Source organism: Juglans regia, chromosome 9, assembly GCF_001411555.2.
Source record: "Juglans regia cultivar Chandler chromosome 9, Walnut 2.0, whole genome shotgun sequence".
NCBI classification, from domain to species: domain Eukaryota; kingdom Viridiplantae; phylum Streptophyta; class Magnoliopsida; order Fagales; family Juglandaceae; genus Juglans; species Juglans regia.
The window spans coordinates 1,743,350-1,765,902 of record NC_049909.1 but is presented as its reverse complement, the minus strand read 5'-3'; positions in this window follow the sequence as shown (position 1 = coordinate 1,765,902).

Below are 22,553 nucleotides of genomic sequence, written 5' to 3'. Positions count from 1 at the left end.
CTGGTTTCACTACCGGACTGAACGTTTCTTTGAAATCTAACCCTTCACGTTGGTTAAAACCTTTAGCGACAAGTCTCGCTTTAAAGCGATCAACTGAACCATCTAGTTTTCGTTTCACACGAAATACCCATTTGCACCCAACATGATTGCAATCTTTGGGTGGGGAAACAAGATCCCATGTTCCATGATGCATGAGTGCGGTAAGTTCATCTGACATAGCAAGTCTCCAGTGAGGTTCACGAAGTGCTTGGCCCACACATGTTGGTTCAATGGTTGGTGGGAGTGGGTGTTTGGTCACGGAGTTGAATTGTTTGGGTTTATGGATGTTATTCATTGACCGAGTGGTCATGGTGTGGGTTCGGGAAGAAGTCATTGGAGGGTCACTTTGAGGGTCCTCACAGGCAACTGGGTTTTTTGGAACTTGAGTGGTGTGTGAAGTTGAGTGATTTGGCAAGTGCTCATGTGAGTGAGAAAAATTAGGGCATGAATTTTGGGATGGCAAATATGGAAAAATAGAAGAGCAGGACTTGGAGCAATTACTTGGAGATGGTGCGAAAATGGCATTTACTCGCGTTTGCACTGGCGTTGGTTGCAGTAAGGACTACAAGGGCATGATTGGCGCAGACGAAGAGGACATCGCTGGGGGCTATGCTTCAACCGAATGAAGAAAAGGGTGAGTTTGACCTTCGTCAAAGAGAACGTGCCTAGAGATAAATAATTTTTGGGCTTGTGGGTCAAGACATTTGTATGCATTCTGGGTTGGGGAATAGCCCACAAATAGACATGGAGTTGCCTTGGGCTGCAATTTATTTGTGTTATAGGGCTTGGTGAGAGGAAAACATAAACAACCGAATTTTTTTAGTTTAAGGTAGTTGGGTGGCTAATGAAATAAAGCTTAAAAGGGAGATTTTTGATGCAAAAGAGGTGTTGGTTGTCTGTTTATGAGGTAAGCTGCCGTGGAAAAAGCATAAGGCCAATATGAGAGGGATAAAGATGCATCATGTAGAAGAGTAAGGCCCGTTTCTACCAAATGACGATGACGGCGTTTGGAAACACCATTTTGTTGTGGTGTGTAAGGAGCAGTGGTGTAATGACTTATGCCATGAATGGAAAAATATTTTTTTAAGGCAACAAATTCACCACCATTATCCGAGTAGATCTTTTGATTTTTGATTGAAAACGAGTTTCAACAAGGTGCTTAAATTGAGGAAAAATCATGCTAACTCCGGATTTTGTTTCCATTGGATAAAACCATACATATTTGGTAAAATGATAAACCAAAATCAAATAATACCTTGAGCCATCAGCACCAATTGTATTAGAGGGCCCCCAAACATCAGTATAAATTAAATCAAGTGGTGCATGGCTTTGAAAGCTATTGGTCCGAAATGGTTGTTTATGCGCTTTATTGATTGAACAAGAGGTACAAAGAAGAGAACTATGTTCTTCTTTTATTGGAAGATAAAACTTTCTGCCATCCGTTTATTGAGGTCCGTTCATGCACATTTGCGACCATGTTTGGAGAAGCTTGCACCAGTGATTCCGGGAGAGTGTAAACACCATTTTCACACGCACCTTTGAGTAGAACTGCCCCCGTGATCTTGTCCTTAACAAGGAAAAACAAGGGATGAAATTCAACCAAAACATTGTTTTGTGAGGTAAAATGATGGACAAAAATGAGATTTTTGCAGATATTAGGAACACAAAGAGCATCATTTAAATGAAAAGTGTGTGTGGGTGATTTGAGAACCAGTGAACCAACATGTGAGACATGCAAACCTGAACCATCACCTATGACAACTTCATCAGTGCCATCATACTCAGAGTGGATAGATAAGTTGGCCAGATCACCAGTGATGTTGTGGGAAGCTCTGAAATCAATAAGCCATTTTTTTTCCGTGGAAGGATAAGAGGCGACATAATTGGCCGTGGGCTCAGCAACTTGTAGACGCGGACAATATTTTGCAGTGTGACCTAGTTCATCGCATATTTGACACTTTGGTGTGTATTTACGCCTCCCATTGATTTTTTTTTTATTTTATTTTTTTTTTGTATTATTTGAGCCTCTAGATGAGCGATAAGAGCCCTAGGTAGATTCTTGGCGTGAAGAATCAGTGTTTCGGCCAGACCCATTTTTGTAGTGACTCTTGGAGTTTTGGCCACCAGATGAAGATGCAGGTCTCCGATTGAAGTAGTTAGCTGACGCAACCAGCTGCTGGGTGGTGGATTCAAGACGCCGAAGATAAGCATCATGCCCAATGAGGCGATCATCCAGTTCCTCAAATGCGAGTTCCCTTTCCCGTGCTCGTATGGGTGCTGCGATTTCACGAAAATCGCTTCCGAGTCCATTGAGAATGTACAAGGTCAAATCATCATCTACAATTGGATGGTCAATGAGAGATATTTCATCAGCAAGAGCATTGACAGTGTGTAAGTATTCCTGAATCGTTTGATTCCCTTTCTTAGTCATCGTGAGTTCCTCCTTCAATTGCATTGCCCGAGTGTGAGATTTACTCGCATACATAGTATGCAATTTTTGCCACGCTCGTTGAGATGTTTTTGCAGCGGAAATGAATGGAGTGATTGTGGGGGTAGTGGATGCCAAAATGGCACTGAGGATAAGCTTATCTCTTGTCTTATCCAGTGGATTTTCTGGGAATTGGTAATGGAGGGATCACTCAGAGATGGGGGAGGATTGTCACCTGTGACAAAATCAAATAGATTGTATCCAATTAAGAGGGCTTCAAACTGGGCACGCTATTGAGGAAAGGTTGATGGTGTGAGTTTTCAATTGATTTGAGCATATATGTTAAGTGCAATAGGAGGAATATCAGTTGGGGATGGGGGAGCGGAAATCTGGTGGTGGGTGTTTTCAGAAGTGGGGATCGAGTTCTCGTGGGAGGAAGGCTCTCCTGATACCATGATGAAATTTGAAAGATATTTCACTTTGATAATACTGCTCTATATTTGAAAAATATTACACACACACTTACAAGTTTTTTTCTGGAAAATAATTACACAAAGAGAAGAGTTATTCTAAGTAAGTATCCTAGAATTAAGACTATCGATTACAGAGTATAGACATGTAAAATAATAGCTGTTACATCCTTGAATTAAGGCTAAGAATCTGCAGTGACATTTGTTTCTTGATTTGAGGAATTTTCTTGATTTGAAGATGCTTCCGTTATACACAATACACACCTCACTTAGTTTTGAACCGCCGCACACGCTTGCATAATCACACACGGCCCTGCTGACTCACTCAAAAATGAGTAGCACAAAGGCTATCCCAAGTGTAAGAGGATGTTGCGTAATAATTATGAATAAATTCCTAGATCGTCTCCTCAGGAAAAGTTACTTAAACTCAAACTCGTTTAAAATTGTGAAAATATTCACAAAAAGAAAATAAAAATGATGGTATCTGCAATGGATGGAAGAGTGCAACAAGAATGAAAAGGGCACTAGTCATGTACTAGATTCATATTTTTGAATTTTTTAGTGTCGAAATGAAATGTAAAGGACTAACAAATTAAAATTAACAATCAAAGAATCAACTAAACTGAACAATCTTAATTAATCTGAAAATTAAACAATAAAACTGAAATTATTTAAGTCCTAATTAAACTTTAATTAATCTAATATGCAATGGAACTAAGAGATTAATAAAACTAAGCTAAGAATTAAACTAGATTAGAAAGTAATTGACAAAATACGAATTGAAAATTGAAAAGCCCCAAAATCAAGATTCTAGGATTCATCATTGTATTCAAATCACAAATTCTCAAAATTAATCCATAGCAATTGTAATTACTGTTCAATGAAAGCTTAAAGAAGCGAGAAAAATAAATAACACGAAGTAAATAAAATGCCCAAAAGTCTAAGCCAAATATCTCAAAAATACATCACAAACTTTAAACTAAAATTAAAATTAAATAAATAGTAGAGAGTGAAAAGAGCAAGTCAAATGAATGGAGATGGTGGTGGTAGGCAATGGAGGAAGCGGCTGGAGCGACAATTGGACCCTGTAAGAGTTCTTCAAATGTGCGGTGCTGCTCTACAAAAGTCTCCAATTTCGTGCTAATGATATGCTTAAATATGGTAGGAAAGAAACCCTAATGTCTTCATATTCCTGTACACAAAATCGCTTAAATTTTAGGACTCAGCTTGGCAGGCATGTACATGCTTCAGGAGTTTGAATTTGGAAATCCTTATTAGAGACAACTTTGTAGCCTTTAAGATAGCTTTCCAACGCATCAAGAAGCATATCAATCCAATATTTGAGTGGAAAGTTATGATTAAAATAATAAAGTGTGTCAATTATATCTCCTAACGCATTTTGGACTCTGATCCAAATTACTCTCAAACCCCATCATTATCCTTATTTGAAGAGTCATACACTCGTCGAAAGTTCTTAAGTTGTTCTAACGTCTTGCCCACTTGAAAGTCCTTTGAATTTGAAATTATAAATAAAATAATAGAAATTATAAATAAAATAAAATAAGAATAATAGCATATCAAAAATATGTTGTGCATATGAATGAACATTGTCCAATTAAATCACAAGTTATAAAATTAAGCATAAATCATGCTATTAACCAATTTAAATTACAACTCGGATTTATTCATCTTAACAATTTTTTCATCTAAAACCAATAATAATGTAATGAAATAAATAAAATATATTGGTTCTAAATGTATAAAATATGCAGTAATTCAGCTCAATCACCTGCCACCCTTCACCACGTATTTAATTCGTCCTCCTCATGTCTTACATACACTCCATGCCACAACCATCAAATATCCTTTGGAGTTGCCTCGCCACCACCTAACAAGCCTCACAAATTAGGGTTCCAAAAACTCCTAGTCTTCTCAGCCTCCTTCTCACTCTTTCCCTTCTTTTTTTTGTAATGCATCCATAAACATAGCATAGCACGATAGAGGAAACCGAATGGATATATTGCACGTGAGCTAGGGACAAACCAAAGAGGTGCATGAGTGATTCGAATGTAGCATGCGTGTAACCTCCATGTGCATTGGTGAATTGATGATTGTAGGGCATAGTTATGCCATGATCTTTAATACTCCATGAATGTTATTCTAATTGGGAGTGTTTGCATAAATGAGAGGGTTCATGTTCTAGATTATGCAACTTAGGGCTTATGGTTCTATGAACATGAGAGAGCGAGAGAGTAAGGCTAAGTGTGAGTCACTACAAGAAAAAGGGTCTATTACGGCCATTTTATTATCGTTGCAAATAAAATCACCGCAATAAGTCATTATTTGCAATGAATTTGATATCGCTGCTCACTTTTAACCTCAACTAGCACCCGGTCCATTTATTTTGTTTTTTTGCAGCGATTTTACAATATATGGCGACGAAATGAATCGTCGCAATAGGAAATTGTGTTGCGACGTTGGGTTTTGCGTTGGTATTGAGTTCCTAGGCTCCAAATGCAAGAAAACATTTGTATTCCCCTTCTTCATTTCCCCTGTTTTAGAATCTCGATTGCCAAACCCTTCGAAATTTCCTTCTTCAACCTCCATTTTCGTCTACCTATAAGACACCCCCCCTCCAGTTTGCACACCACAATTTAGGAGCTCCATATTCCATACCGTTGCAGCCTCGTCGGCCACTTGGTTCTCCTTTCGCAGAACCCAGGCCCCTCGTTCCAAATTCAAAGTGAACCAAAGTGATTTATTGCACTTGATGAATATGTACAAGGGTGGGATTTGCTTCATTTTGGTGATTGAAAACTTGAATCATTATCTTGCATGAACACAGGTTGTGATTTTCTTGGATCTTATATGTATTACTTCTAGTAACTTCTTCATTTTCAATATGTTCTGCATATAATTTTTACTAGGACATCATTATCTAAGTATCCAGGGTCATAAGTGATAAGTTATATGATAAAATATTTTATAAAATCCATGTTTTCATAAATTAAAAAATGATCCTCCCTCTGCTTTTGTCATAATTAGTTTTTCTTAACACATATGCAAGTGAATATGCATTGTGTGCATCCTGAGCCACGTGGAGTTATTAAACTGGCTCATATACCATTTGTCATGAGCCGAGGATGTGTTTAGCCATATTTGTGAAATCTCTCAAAAGCATTAGTTGCAATGGGAGCTTTTTGTCCATATTGATTAGCATGACATGCACAATCCCCACATTCCAAATTTGCACAATAGGACAAAAGGAACAGAGGGTAAAAGATGTGTCAGTAACATGATAATAAATGTTGCACATAACTTTTTGTGCTAACTTCATATTAGGAGAATGACTTATAGATATATTTTTAGGTTTTTTAATAAGATAACTGATGTCTTGCAGACTGGGCAAGAAACAGACTTTGTCCTAGTTTCATGCACAGGATTAGGAATAGAACCTACCAGAAGGGAGAAAGTTCTTAAAGCTAAGAGGGTTAGTTCATTCTTTTCTTTTGTTTCTTTTGCTACTTTAACATATTCTTTTAATTTTTATCGTTATTCACATGATTTCCCCAGGCTGGAGAAGAGTCATTAGGTTTTAGATTATTTGTATGTTTAGTTTTATGCTTCCCACTTGTGCAATTGTTTTTTTCAGCAAAAACATATAATTTTGATGTGTTTTATATTTTTTTTCTTTATTTTGTTTTGTGCATTTTTTTATTTTCTGAAACAACTTTTCTGGCAAGTAAAATTCGCCAAAAATAATTTTTTCGTCACATAAACATATTTGCGGCAATATTAGATCAACGCAAAAGACTTTTTCGGCAAAACTTACCTTCTGAAAACACATAATAGTGACGATAATTCAAAATTGCTAGAAAAATATTGAGTTATTTACGATCTTTTTTTGACCTTTTGCAACGAACTATATCGCCGCAATTGACTTTTCTCAACGATTTTAATAGTAAACGGAAAGGTCATTTCTGTCGATTTTTTGGAGAGTTGCGACGGAAAAAATTGCTGGAAAAATTAGTTTTGCGACGATTTTTGCTTATTGCTGAAATTGGTCAGAAATGGCATTTTAATTTCGTCGAAAATGCAACGAATTAAAAATTTCTAAAATTGATCAAATGCAGTGATTATTTGGAGTATTTGCAACGATTTTGAGTGCTGAAAAATGTCTGATTTCTTATAATGAGTGGTCGTAGACTATAGTAGAGTCATGCATGAGATTGAGGAGTTGGATGCAACATGAATAGAGGTGTTCTAACCAAGGATCTAACCTAATTTAGGTTTCAAGTAGAATGAGTTGGAGGACCAACTTCTAGAAATTAGGGTTTTTGTTATTTCATGTGTGTGACCGTAGAAAAAACAAGTATGAATTGATTAGATATTTAATGTCTTAGACTATGAATATATGAGTGCATAGAGAGAAGGGAAAAATGACAGAAATTAGGCTGAAGACCATAGCTATAACTAGGGATTGAATTCGGGAAGGCTTAGACATGTTTCGATTCACCCACTTTGACCCAGTTGGATAATGCATGTTTTATTTGTTATCAAATGTAAAGAAATACTTATTCAACTATATGCCTTATTATAGGTTCCATTTGACGGCTTTGTGATTCGTGCTTCTAGGTTACTTACACAAGGACTGAGGTAAGTTACTATGATCATATTTTTTGTGGCATCTCATTCCTAGGTAAAGAGCCTGGAGAAGATCCGTGGTGTCATGGATGCCAACCGGTTGACAACACCCAAAATTTAGGTCGAAACTAGGCGTGCATTTTTTTCATCATGAATGCACGTGTAAACAACACCTATGCGTATATCATAGTAGAATAAGTAAAGGCTTAGTTAGAGACTAATGCTAATTGTACCAGAGATCTAAACGGATAAAAAAGGTCCATTAATTAAGAATAATATCCTCCAGTCATTGTCTCTTCCCAAATAATATTATACAACACAATTGTTCATCACCCTCGTCCAAGTAGAAACACCAAACACGATTTTTCATTGGACTAAATAGTACATTCCCACTAGTACAAATGATTAATAGTGAAGATAGGCCTCCATCTCTAACACTCAAATGGGTTCGGTTCTTCCTCTCTAGGAACCTCCCCTTAGACTATGTTTGCATCAGAGACTATGGTTCCAATGAACGAAATCATAGGTAGGTTAAACAATTACAACAATACTTTACTAATGAGAGACAATGCAAGTCAAGGCGTATGCATTGTTTTCATGTAAATAATTTGTGAACACATATATTTATGCATGGTGAGGAATCACCATTTGAATAAAACACAAGTACATAAACATGGTGAGGAATCACACTCTGAGTAAATCTCAAGTATATGTAGTTACCACTAAGACAAGGAACTACTCTCTTATCAAAACTAGTAAAAACTCATCATATCTCATCATATAAATGCCAAGTAAGAAATTACTCCATCGTTTGATGTGGGGACTCTCTCTACTTGGTCAATGTGCAAGCTGATTCACTAGTTTCAAATGAATCGACACATAAAATCGCTAAACCTAGTCGACACACTTGAAGACAACATACGTGATCAATCTAAGAAATCACTCTACCCGGTCAAACTTATTCAAAGACACCACACATGATACGCCCGGGAATCTCTCTATTCTTCTATCAAGTGAAGCCAATATGAAAACGTTCCACCCCAAGTATTACGGGGACTCCCTCTACCTATATAAAACTCTTGGCAATGCATCATAGCAACAATGCAAGGAATCACTCTACCCGTCTATGATGATCGACACACGATAAGACATAGGGGTGTACATAAACCGGCCGGACCGGCCGCCGCCGATGTAGACCGACCACCAGATTCAGGAACCGGCAGAGAACCGGTCGGCCGGCGGTTGTAATTTAACAAAACCGACGTCGGCCGGTTCGGTCTACGGTTCAGGCCCGGTCTAAACCGAAGAACCGACCGACCTCAGTTTTGTTATTTTTTTTTTAATATATTTCTTAAACAAAACGACGCCATTTCACATTTGAAACGGGCCTGAACGAACGAAAACTGACGTCAAAATGAAACGGCGTCATTTTGGTTAGTAACCCATTTGAAAAAAAAAAAAAGAACGAAAACGGCGTCGTTTGTTCTAAACCAAACGGCGTCGTTTTTGGGTAGGGTTAGGCGTTTTGAATCCGCCTCCCCCCCCCCCTGGTTTCACTTTCTCCTTCTTCGCACTTTGCACTTTGATTTCGTTCCCACTTCCCAGTCGTCGTTCACTCGTTCTCTTCTCTTCTCAGACTCCCTCTTCCTCTGACTCGCTCCCTCTCCCCGGACCTCACATCTCAGGGAGTCACGGACTCACTCTCAGACTTTCCTCTCTCGTCGCCGAAGACCCACACGCCGCACGACCCTCTCTCCTCTCTCGTCGTCGACGAACTACACGGCCCACATTCCCCTTGTAAGTTTTCTTTGTTTTTCATCTCTGTTGGATTCCATTGTTTTGTTAGTTGTTAATTTATGGGAAGAATTTTTTGGGAGGAAAAGGGGAAATGTTGATTGTTTTGTGTTGGAAGAGGAAATGCCGAAAATTGTTGATTGCATCTCTATTTTTGCCTTGTTTAATGTTAAGTAAAACAATGGTCACTCCCTCTCCTTCTGTTTTTGCCTTAGTTTATGCCGAAATGAGCACTGCTTAGTTGCTTATTGTCCTAAATATTGTGGTTTGTGTCTTGTGACATAGTGTCGTGTGTGATAATTTGTGTGTGTGATAGACTTGTGGCTTTGCACAAATATTCAGGTTTGTCTTTAAATTTGTTTTCTTATTTTCTTAGCAGTCTTTGAAGTTGTGGGATGTGAATCGTGATTGGAAATTTATGCAAAAACACCACATAAAGGAAAGATGAGTGAACTAAACTTAGATTAGAGTCTTAGACTTGTGATGTTTGCCATGTTGCAAACTAGCTGCTGTGTAATACTAATCATTGACTGTTTTATAATGTACGTGACAACGTGTAACATTTATAATTTTTTTATAAAATAGATGGATTCTTCGTCGTCTCCAATTGATGTTGATGCATCAAGTCCAAGTCCAACCATTAACTTGAGAGATGATTTGAGGGAGACCCACTCATCAAAACCCTCTAGTGCCCCTACTAGTACCACTTGTCCATTACCTAAGAAACGAAAAGGGAAGGATCCATCGATTGTTAGGGACCATTTTACGAAGGTGGAGGGTTGCCCCGTAGATGATCCGAAGGCTAAATGTAATTATTGTGGTAAGACGTATGTTTGCCACTCAAAGAGGAATGGGACTTCAACAATGCAAAACCATTTACCTTCATGTTCTAAAAATCCTCATAAACGTGGTCCTTTGGATAGGTGCCAAAAAATATTAACAGATGAGTCAACACCTGAGGAGGGGTTGGAGAGAGTGATGGTATGTTAAGGAGTCTTGTAACCCACAAATATAATGAAGATGTTGTGAGGTTGGCGATTGCAGAGATGGTAATTATCGATGAGTTGCCATTTAGAGTTGTTGAAGGACAGGGATTTAGGAAAGTGTGTTGGTGTCTTGAACCTCGGTTTAAAGTGCCATGTCGTGTCACAGTTGCAAGAGATTGTATGAAATTGTATGAATGTGAAAAGGGGAAACTTAAAAAAGTGTTAAAAAATGGTGGCATGAGGATTTCGTTGACGACCGATATATGGACATCCATACAGAATTTGAATTATATGTGTCTAACTGCACACTTTATTGATACAGATTGGAAATTGCAGAAAAAAATCATTAACTTTTGTTTAATCCCTAATCATCGAGGGGAAACAATTGGGAGATATGTTGAGACATGCTTGCTTGATTGGGGTATTGATAAAATATTTACTGTGACTATTGATAATGCAAGTTCAAATGATACTGCAATTTCATATTTGAAACAGTTTTTGAGTGGAAATTTGTTGGAGGGTAAGTATATGCACATGAGATGTTGTGCTTATATCTTGAATCTTATTGTGAATGAGGGTTTGAAGGAGTGCAATGACGCCATCACAATGGTTAGAAACGCAGTTAGATATGTGCGTTCATCTCCTGCAAGATTAGACAAATTTAAGAAGTGTGCAGAAAAAGAAAAAATTGATTGTAAAAAAATGTTGTGTCTTGATGTACAGACATGATGGAACTCAACTTATATGATGTTGGAGGCAGCTGAGAAGTTTGATAAGGCTTTCAGGCGGATGGAGAGTGAAGATTATAATTACCTCTCTTACTTTGATGATGGCCCTGGGTCTGGGCACATGGGGCCTCCTACAGTTAGGGAGTGGGAGACAGTGCGGGTTTTTATTAAGTTTTTGGGAATATTTTATGATACCACTAACAGATTTTCTGGGTCTTTATATGTGACAGCCAATACCAGTTTTCTAGAGATTTGTGATCTACAAAATGAGTTGGTGAAGTTGAGCAAGAGTCCTAATAGTTGCTTGAGGAATATCGCCATAAATATGAAAACGAAATATGATAAGTATTGGGGATCATTAGACAGACTGAACTTGTTCATGTTAATTGCAGTTGTGCTTGATCCATGAAGCAAGTTAGGACTTCTTACTTTCCACTTGAGGAAAGTTCATGATGAGTTTCGTGCTGAGGAGTTGGTGTCGAGTGTGAAAAATGTATTGAGAGATTTGTATGCGGAATATAATGCGGAATTCAGCTCCACCACGAGTACCCAAGAACGTGAACAACCCCCTCCGATATCTAGAACCATGAATGTTGGTGATGGCAAGCATGAGACCAAATGGTTCTACGAATGGTATAAAGCATCTTCCGCTATGGGATCTAATATTGCCAAAACAGAATTGGATCGATATTTATCAGATGGTTGTAAGGCACTCTCCACATCGTTTGACTTGTTGACTTGGTGGAAAATTAATGAGGCTAACTATCCTATACTCGCGAGGATTGCACGAGACTTATTAGCCATGCATGTTTCCACGGTTGTGTCCAACTCAGCATTTAGTACAGGAGGTCGTGTGCTTGATCCTTTTCGGAGTTCATTGGCTCCGAGAACCATTGAGGCACTTATTTGTACTCAAAATTGGTTAAGGCATCCGGCAACAACCATTGATATCCAGGAAGTTATGGATAATGTGGAGAGTTTCATAGTAGAATCAGGTAATATTTTTTTGTTTTCATTGTAATTTAATTTTAGTATTTGTTATAATCCAAACTCACTAACATTTGATGTTTTATTCTTGTTATTTATATTTCTTAATGTTTGTAACTTTGTATATAGAATTGGGCACATCTTCAAACGTGACAACTATTGAAGATTGAAGGTTGAAGGCTTGAAGTTGAAGTAGCAAATATGAAGATCATTCTCAATTTGCCAATTTGTTGTCATTTAATTATGTTATATTTATTAGTTGCATTTTGTTATGTTTAAACAATTTGTTTTTGTTTTTTGGTAATATGTATTATGTAATACTAAACATCTAGTGAAGTTATTTTTATTTTTTTTAATTATGTAATAAGTATTAAGTAGTAAGTAATAATTATTATTAATATAGTTAGTTACTTAGCAATAGTAGAAAATTATAACTTATAAAAAAAATAGTAGAAGATTATAAATGACATTACTATTAAAATGAAATTAACTCAAAAAAGGCTTAAAAAGAACTTGGATAATGAATTGAAGAAAAAAAAAAGCCCAAAATAGATGTTGAATTGGTCCAAATAGGGCAAGAAAAAAGGCCCAAAAAGGGGCCCAATAGAGGGGCCCAAACCGACCGGTAACCTGCCAGACTGATTCCGGTCGGTTTTGTCCCCTATTACCGGTCGGTTTCGATCGGTTTTTAGGGATGTAATTACTCATTCGGTCGGTTTCGGATTTTCTACAAAACTGAACCGACATAGTCGGTTTTCACCCCTAATAAGACATACGCACCCGAAAATCACAATTATCACCAATCCACAACATTAAATCATCATCTCAAAATTGCTATATAAATCTATAAATATAATGAAGAAAATATATATTACTTTTCACGTAGAAAGGAGGAAAGAGATACAGAATATGCAAAGTCTATCCTTACCATCATACCCACCAACATTCACCCAACATTTCAGTCTGGACTTAGAAGCTAACCTATGTGAACAATATTTAAAATACTACGATGGCGCTGGTGCTGCTCCGCCCATCACTTCCTTTGCCGTTACTAGCTTTCTTTGAAGACTCTGACTGTAAAGAAGATCAATAACTGTACTATCTCAAATTAAGATTTTGTCCCATGTTCAATGCCTTCTACAGGCAGGAATATCATGTGTCCTTTTGACATTCATATAACTCCAGGTATGCCTGAATAGGAGTCCTTCGATCTTAGTCGTCTATCTTTAGGATGACAAAGATCGAATGGTGGGACAAGGCAAGCACATTCCTGCGGCTTTCCTTGAGTCCAATCAACAGTCATTCCCCAAATAAGGGTCTCCCACGTGGTGCTACCTTTGAGTTCAGATGATATGGCCTATAGAGTCATAATTGTTTTTCTATAGACTCACCCCTAACCTTTTAGGTGGAATATAGATCTCTACATACGACACCAGGCATCTTCTGAACGTCTCCTCATTATCCTGGAGAGGCCTTTCGTCCAATCCTTCTTGTCCTTGACTGTTGCTCGCTCTTTTACTCCAAGCTGTCCTTTTACAGAAATACTAGCTTCTTAAGCTCTTCATTCTCACCTTTGTATGGTTAGCATAGTACTTGTTCTCGTAGCACAAGGTGAAAATTCCTTCGTTACCGGGTGCTTAGATGTGTCAGCCAGGCTTTGTACAATGTGTTGGTCGCCTTACTCATTGTTTGGCAACACATTTAATGTTCAATTGCCTATCTTCCGCCTGTTGTTTGGTTCTAAACTGTCTCTGCCAAGCTTTCTACATAGTGTGGCTCGTCCTATCCTTTGGACTAGCTGCACTCTGGTTGACCGCTGTCGCATCTACCTTGCATGCGAGAATGAGTTTCTTTCCTTGTTTCGACATAGTTCTCACATTCCTTTTGCTTCATTTTATGTAAACTGAAAGGATGTTTTATAACAATATAGTATAGTACATGTTTATAAAAGTATATGTATATGTATGAGTCTTTTTGGTGCCCCAATTCACCCAATCTATGATGAGGATAATTGTATGTGACTATGAAATCTCATGAAAGATGATGTGGCTAAAGTCTCGTTTGGTTACACAGATAAGATAAGATTAGATGAAAAATATGTGAATAGTAATAAGGTAATTTGTGAATATTGGTGAAATGGTTTGAGTTAAGATTTTTATGGAATTTTGGGAAATGGTTAGAATATAACTTTTTAATATTATTTTATTTCAAGATTTGAAAATGTTGAATTGTTTTGTGTTTTGTTTGTAATGTTTAGATGAAAAAGTTAAAAATTCAAAAATTGAAATGGAAAAATATTTGTATTTGAATGGTGTTTGGATGTTGAGATGAGATGAGATGAGATGAGATGCTTTCAAAAGTTTGTGAACCAAATTAGGCCTAAATATTATATAGTACGACTATATAGTTTAAATGAAAGGTAAGGTAAGGTTAAGGAAAGAAAAAAAATGAAAATATATGTTTGCATGTGATTGTTGAGGTAAATGATTCGGTCATGACAGTGAGAACTGTACCATAAGGTTAGGGGCAGATTGCACCATTGGAATGCATCATTGTTGGTGCCCCTAGTGATGACTCGTTCTTGAGTAAAATAGGTTCTATCCACTCACCACGAAAAGAGCCATGACCGCAAGGATCGCTAAAGCTAACACACGAGGATAACAGTGTGTAACGGCCATGAAGGATATGCGGTTAGGGAATGAATGTTTTGACTTTTATGATGTAAGGTTAACATTATTTCTGCTATGAGGTTGATGTTACTTATGCGGACTGTGCCAAAACGAGGGAAGGAATTCTCTCACATGAGCAAAATGTTGGTGTCGAGGAGGCAGTCAGGCAGGCAATGTGCAAGTGTAGTGGAAGTAAGGTGAGAGCCTGGTATATGTGGTACGGCACAAGGCGACAAAGGAATGCTCGCCTTACAGGCTCGTGCTCCATCAAGAACATCACAGCAGGAGTACAGTTGGGAACATAGAATACGCTACAAGCCATATGAATACGCTACAAGCCATATAGTTTTACCTCAGAAGTATGGTGTAACACCACATGGATGATTGTCATAAGGAGAAGGACTACTGGTTTAGTCTCAAGGCAAGCTGCGGAGACATGAGTGCCTTGTCCCATCAGTCACTCAATCTCTACCATTCTTCAAGTTCATAGGACAAATGGATGACTAAAATCGAAGGTCTCTCATTCAAGCAAGACAAAGGTCAAAGGAGACGATCAAGATTCATCAAGATTGTAACTAGTAGTTCTGCAGTATAAACGATAATGGACAATAGTTAACATCTCACTTTTAAGATCGTTAAGTGTTTTCTCTTTTCTTTCTCCTTATATTCCAAGACTCTGAGGAAGCAGAAGACTCAGGGTCTTTGTCAATCAAGGAATCGGCACTATTGCAACCTTAGTATTAGAAATATTATTAAGTAGGTTCACTCCTATGACTATACTGAAAATGTGGGGTAAGGCCCCCATTTGGATTCGGAAAATATTTCATCTCATCTCATCTTATCATTACAACTTTATCAAATTATCATACAAAAGATAATAAACAATTCAACTTTTTCCAATTTTAATTCAACTCTTTCAAATCACAAAACAACAATAATATTAAAAAATAATATTCTAACAATATTTTTTCAACTTTCATCTTTCGTCTAAAACCATCTAATTTCATTTCTGAATTCAAACCAGCCATAAATGTTTCTGAGTATGTTCAGGATTTGCATATCCTACTTCTCAGCTCTTTCTCTCATGAAAGTGCATACATTTCCCACTATATTTATTGATTAGCTTTAATAATGTGATTTCAAGACATTTTGCTTTAAAGTGATGTGCTTTCAATGTGCTCTATACTCATGGGATTGAGTTAAGGATTCCCCGTAGTATTCCTAAATAGCATGTTACCATGAATTTCATATGGGTAGGGGGATACCCCATGATGACTGACTTAGGGAATTTCCATATGGCTTAACATGACATCATAGGTACAAAGAGTCCCCATGTTAATTAGGTGGAGGGTTCTCTATGATGATTTGGTGTAGGAGTTCCATGTGTTGATTAGGTACAAAGATTCTACATGTTAGACGGGTGGAGTAATTCCTGTTGTATTTTGGTGAATGTGTTTCACGTGTTGACTGGTAGAGAGATTCTCCGAGTCAAGTAGGTGGAGTGATTCTCCTTATTTGGTGTTCTTATTATGGTTCCTGGATATGTGTTTTGCTCATTGGGTGATTCATCACCATGCTTAAGAATATATGTGTTTGGCTCAGAAGGTGATTCCTCACCATGCTTAAAATATGTGCATTCTTAGTTTTATTTACATGAACTTGTGCATGCATATTTATTGTCAGTGTCTCTTATTATTAGTATTGTTATAGATTTTAACTTACTACGGTTTCATTGAAATCACACTGAGGTAGCCAAATACTGTTTCACTCATCAGAATCATAGACTGTGATGCAGATATAGCCCAAGAAGGTTACCCCAAGGAAGAAAGACCAGCTTAAGGAATAGCCAAGAAGGCTTGTCTATATTTAGTTTTATGCTTTTGTAATTAAATATTTTTATTGTAGTTAAGCGACAAACTCTTTATGGTTCATATATTTTGGTGTCAGTGATGAACTTACGATGGTTTGTAATTATATATGGGATGAAGTGATAGTGACGTGTATATTATTATTATTAATTAATGAATGCTTGTACACTTTTCTGGTACTACTAGATTAGTCTTCAGCTAGTCCATTTTATTATTTTCACTGTGATTCTTATTATACACTTATACTTTGCATATGAGCACACAACCCCACCCAAACAAAAGGGATATAATCGATCGGTACACATCCTAGGTACCACGCGGTACCTCGCCAGAGAACTGCCAAGGGTCGGGGAAACCACGTTACTTGAGAATGTTAATGTTTGACCAAAACATAGACTGTTATTATATTTACTGCAAAATGTAGTTCTTATTCAGTATCCAACTCATTTTTGCATTTTTATGTTTTTACTAACCTTGGCGAGGTTTATGAGGATGTTGTAGGACTTGATGCTATTAAGTGGCATGAATCAAGGCTTGAGGCATCAAGGCACTTAGGTGCTTGTTGTTGCTGCAATAAGGTTTTTTCAAACAAGGTAGAGGGACAGATGGTGGGACCCAAAGCCCCACAAGTGGAGTGCACACTAGAGTAGTTTACCCGCAAGAAGCCTACCTTGGATGGCAAATCAAGAGATGGATGCAGAAAATTGGATAAAGAGGCTCGAGAAGATCTTCAGGGCACTTTTCTGTATCGACGAGCGGAAGTTAGAGTTTTCCACTTGCACACTAGTGGACATGGCAGACAAGTGGTAGAGGGCTACTAAGGGACTCCTCCAGTAGGCGCACGGGGAGGGAGTTTGTGGTCAAGATGAGAGCCCTAGTGGCTTGTTTCTGTGACAACAAGGTTCTTTCAAACATGGTAGAGGGATGAATGGTGAGAACCAAAGCTCCACAAGTGGGGTGCACACTAGAGCAGTTCACCTGCCAGTGCCACGTTTGAAGGCAGATCAGAAGTAGTAGCTGCAAAAAACTAGATAGAGAGGATCAAGAAGATCTTCATAGCACTTTTCTATATACACTGGTGGACATGGTAAAAAAGTGGTGGATGGTTACTAGGGGTCTTCTCCAACAGGAGCACGAGGAGGGAGTTCTTATTCCTTGGGAGTGCAAGGTAACACAAACCCTCCGAGAGACTAAGGCAAGACAGTTTTTTGACCTATTGCAAGGTAACATGTATCTGAATGAGTATACTAACAGATTTTTTTTTTTTCCCCCACTTTGCTGAGTACTAAATTTTGGATGAAGAAAAGAAGGCTGAGAATTTTGAGCATGGGTTGAACCCGAGAACCCATAGTCATCTGATACCTTTGAGGATCTAAGAATTTTATGAGTTGGTCACTAGGCAAACCGTGGTAAAAGAGGACGTCAGTGAGATTATTAAGGCTAGCAATCAGAGGAAGCGCCAGCAGCAGCAGCTTCCGAGACGGACACCTCAGAACAAGATGCCTAAACAGTACTCAGGGTAGTAGATCTGCACGGAACGGGCCAGGCAACCACTCAATTTATCAAAATTTGGGCAAGATGCATATGGGTAGATGTCTGTTTGGATCTGACACGTGTTTCAAGGGTGGAAAGCCCGACCACATGTCACGACACTGTCCTCAGCTTTGCAATGCTACCGCTAAGGCCACTACTAGGGAAGAAGAACATAGCCTCTACTCGAGTTTTTGCACTAACTTTGGACAATGCTGATGCATCCAATTATGTGGTCATAGGTACCACTATTCTCTTTCTGGGCTTTGGTGTTATTTGATTCTTGTGCCTAACCCTCTTTTATTTCACGTGCATATGCATGTAGGTGTGATAGGGTTCTTAAGACCCTTGATTGTTTGTTGTGTGTTGCTACACCATTAGGAGATCATGTTGTATGTCGGTCCGTTCCCAAGGGTCGTCCGGTGGAAATTTAGTAGCGACGCCTCCCTACAAATTTAGTGATCTTTAACATAACAGGGTTTGATGTGATTTTGCTTGTAGACTAATGGGCCTAATCTTATGCATGTTTGGAGTATCACATGAAGAAGGTGTTGAACATAGACATTCCTCCTCAATATTGAATCAAGATTGCATGCTTCTAAAATGTTGCATAAGGGTTGCTTGGGATTTCTGGCTAGTGTAGTTGCATATCAGAGTGATGGGCCTAAACTATAAGACATCTCAGCGATGAAAGAGTTTCTAGACATCTTCCTAGAAGAGTTACCAAGATTGCCACCAGATGGACAGATTGAGTTTTCCATTGATATGTTTCCTGGTACAGTTCCTATCTCAAAACTGTAACACCTGGCCCAGTACGAAGCTTGCGTGTGAATTTTTTTATTTTATTTTATATGGATGAAAGGTCTAGCTACTTGAAATTTAACGAGTGATTTTAGGATTAGACTTCGGTTCTAAAAGTTTAATACAATGGAATATGAATTTTTATTAAACTTGATAATTAGGTCAAAAAAATTTTTAGTGGACCAAATGGGGATTGGCCCCAAAATTGATGGGACAAGTTGTATTATTATTATTTTCTTGAAGATTGAGTCGAGGCCGTAACTGACGGGAAGAAGCCCAAATTGTATGCCTAAAAACCCAAGCCTAGCGCCTACTCAACATCTCATGCACGTTTCTTTCTCCTATTTCCTTCTCAAGGTTTCTATCTACCTATATATATATATATCCCCTCATGCATGTAGGTTCACCTTCCTCCTCAAAAAACTAGGGTTGTTGGACCCTTCTTCCACATTCATAGGACCAAAAACTAAAGCCCCACATTGATCAAGCGTCAACCCCCACGAAACACACCCCACCCATACACGTTAATCAGCTAGACACCACGTCGCTGCCACCTTGGAGAGCCAACAAACCACCATGAAAACAGCCTAGCTGCAGCCTTGGTGTAAGAGTTGTAGAAAAGACTTTTTCTATATTCATTACATTCAATGTACAGAGGTATTTGTACACAAAATATTAAGTTTTATAGTTGTATAATGTAAAAATAGGAAAGCATAGATCTTGGGATTATCCTGCTGACTTTCCTTCTTGAGCATATGACGTGTGTTGCATATCTATAATAGCTGCTGCTGACTTTACAGAGGCTGATGTCTTGGAATTTTTGGTTGTAGGCTTGGGATCTTCTGTTACTACTCTAACATCCCCCTACAAGCTTAGGGGAAGTTCACGAACCAGAAGCTTGTCACGCAGCAAAAGGAATCTGGCAGAAGTTAAGGATTTGGTGAAGATATCAGCTATCTGTGATTGAGTGGAAATGTGACCCAACAGAATATCTTTCCGACTTACTTTCTCCCTAACAAAGTGATAATCAACTTCGATGTGTTTCGTTCGAGCATGAAATACAGGATTCGAAGCAAGTGAGAGAGCACCCACATTATCACTCCAGAGTGTAGGAGCTGATGAAAGTTTGATTTTTAAATCACAGAGGAGCATACGAATGAAGTACATTTCCGCTGTGAGTAAAGCTAGAGCTCTGTATTCTGATTCTGTACTAGAACGAGAGACTACATGCTACTTTTTGGCACTCCATGAAACAAGACAAGGACCAAGAAAAATAGCATATCCAGTAGTTGACCTTCTGTCAACAAGGCTTCCAGCCCAGTCGGCATCACAGAAACCATTCAACTGCAGGGAGCCTTGGCCAAAGAAAAGGCCATGATGGAGAGTGCCTTTGAGATATCGAAGGACACGTTTAGTGGCTACCCAATGAGTGGTTAAAGGGGCATGCATAAACTGACATAACTGATTAACAGCAAAAGCAATTTCAGGTCTTGAAAGAGTGCAATATTGAAGGGCACCAACAATTTGCCTATATAGAGTGGGATCATCAAAAGGATCACCGTCTGACTGATTGAGTTTGACGCCTGAAGCAAGAGGAGTGGAGTAGGGCTTTGCACCAAGCATTTTTGAACGTCACAGCAAGTCAATAATATATTTTGTCTGGGACAAAAATAAACCTGAGTGTGTTCGATTGACTTGTATTCCCAGAAAGTAATGGAGAGACCCCAAGTCTTTCATTGGAAAATGAGTTTGTAATTCCTGAATGATCTTTAAGATGAATGTGGAATGTGTCCCTGTCACAATGAGATCATCTACATAGACTAGAATGTAGATATGCACATCAGCTTGATGATACGTGAAAAGAGAATAATCCACAGTAGATTCAATGAAGCCAATGTTAAGTAAACAAGTCGACAACTTGGTGAACCAAGCCCTAGGTGCTTGCTTGAGGCCATAAATGGCCTTGTTGAGAAGACAAACAGAATCTGAAAATTGGGAATAAAGAAACCCAACAGGTTGTTCCATGTAGACTTCTTCTTGGAGTGTACCATGTAGAAAGTCACTTGAGACATCAAGTTGACAGATAGACCATCCAAAGTGTACTGCCAAGGCAAGTACAACTCGTATGGTGGATGGTTTGATGACAGGGCTGAATGTGTCAGTGTAATCAAGACCATCCTGCTGTTGGAAGCCTTTTGCAACCAGCCTTGCCTTGAAACGTAACATAGAACCATCTGATTTTTGTTTTATTTTGTAAACCCACTTGTTCTTGATGACATTTTTGTGCATTGGTCGAGGAACTAATTTCCATGTACTATTGGATTGAAGAGCCTGAAATTCAGTGAGCATAGCTTGCTGCCACTCTTGATGTTTTACTGCTTGAGAGAACGAAGTGGGTTCTAGAGGAGCTGTCACTGCATTGTAAACCTGCACATGATGTTTAATAGACAAGTAAACATGATAATTAGGAAATGATCTTGGTTGGCGAGATCCTGTCCTTGTCCTTGTGATCATGGGATGAGATGAAGCTGGTGGAAGCAGAGATGAAGGCCCGGATTGTGAAAGATTTGAAGATTGTGGTTCTGCAAATTGTGAATCTATGTTGGGAGCCTGAGGGGTAGAGTTAAGAGCATTTTCAGCAAGAGACTCAGTAAAAGAAAGGACCTCAATTAGAGTTGATGTGGAATGAGTTTTAAGCACTTGAGAGGACTGCTGTAGAGATGGCAGTGAGACCCTAGCTGGAAACTTTGTTTCATCAAAAACGACATGTCTTGTGACATAAACTCTTTGTGAGGAAAGATCAAGACACATATATCCCTTGTGGTTTGGACTATAACCAATGAAAATGCATTGCTTGGATCGAAATTGAAGTTTGTGAGTATGATAAGGTCGAAGAAGAGGATAACAAGCACAACCAAATGTTTTGAGCATGGAGTAATCTGGAATTTGTTTGAGCAGTATTTGATAAGGGGATTTATTGGCTAGAACAAGTGTAGGCATCCGATTTATTAAGTAAATGGCAGTGTGAAAGGCATCAAGCCAGTAAGTAGAAGACAAATGTGAGTGAGCCAATAATGCAAGACCTGTTTCAACAAGATGCATGTGTTTTCTTTCAGCAATGTCATTTTGTTGGGGAGTATATGGACATGAAATGCAATGCATGATGCCATTTTTCTCAAGAAATTGTCGAAAGTTATTAGAGAGAAATTCTCCACCTCCATCAGTTTGGAATGATTTGATCTTTGTATTTAAAAAATTTTCAGCAATGCATTTGAATTTCACAAAGTAAGAGAAAGTGTCTGACTTATGTTGCAATGGATAAATCCAAGAAAAATGACTATAATCATCTATGAAGATAACATAGTACTTGCAACCATTAAGAGCAGCTAGAGGAGAAGTCCATAAATCTGAATGTATTAACTCAAAAGGACCTTTGGACACTCGATGTGAAGATTGAAAAGGAAGACATTTACTTTTAGCCATTTGACAAGATTCACAGATTGATACATTGTCAATGGAGCCAGTTATTGGAAGCTTAAAAGTATGCTTTAACAACTTAAGAGTTTGGACAGATGGGTGTCCCAAACGAGAATGCCAGATGGAAGGATG